Here is a 577-nt window from a genome sequence, read left to right as displayed (position 1 = left end):
CCCAAATAGCGCTTTTTTCCCCAAGTCTCCATTCTGGATCCTTTGCTATTCTCCTGCCCGGACTGATTTAATTATCATCTCTATACAAATGATTCTGAAATCTCAAAAACTCAATACTTCCTCAATACTTCAGTTTCATCACTCATTCTATTTTGGGAATTTCCAACTAACCATCTCAAAGACCACTTAAACTCCACATGTCTAAATCTAAACACCTAAGTTCTTGAAGGCCTGCACCTTCCCTCTTATAAGACTCCCTTCCTTCTAGAGATGACACTACCATCTTTCAGCCTCCCAGCTTCATAAGGTTGTCATTACTAGCACTCCTCTCTCATTGCAATTAACCAATCAGTACCAAATCTTACCTTTGCTACCTTCACTCCATCTCTAAAATCTGAGCCTTCCTCTCCACTCACAAAGCAACCTTTTTCCAGGACTTCATTGCATCTCTCCTAGGTTGGTGCAACAGCCTCTGTTTTGAGATGGGCCTGACTCAGTGTGATCCCTGAGAGTTTAGGTTCTAGACTGGAACAATCTCAGACCCTCCCGGGTTATTCAACAGTTAAGAGAAGATGTG

Source organism: Trichosurus vulpecula, chromosome 2 (assembly GCF_011100635.1).
Source record: "Trichosurus vulpecula isolate mTriVul1 chromosome 2, mTriVul1.pri, whole genome shotgun sequence".
NCBI lineage: Eukaryota > Metazoa > Chordata > Mammalia > Diprotodontia > Phalangeridae > Trichosurus > Trichosurus vulpecula.
The sequence above is the reverse complement of the archived record's forward strand: the minus strand, read 5'-3'. Positions refer to the sequence as shown.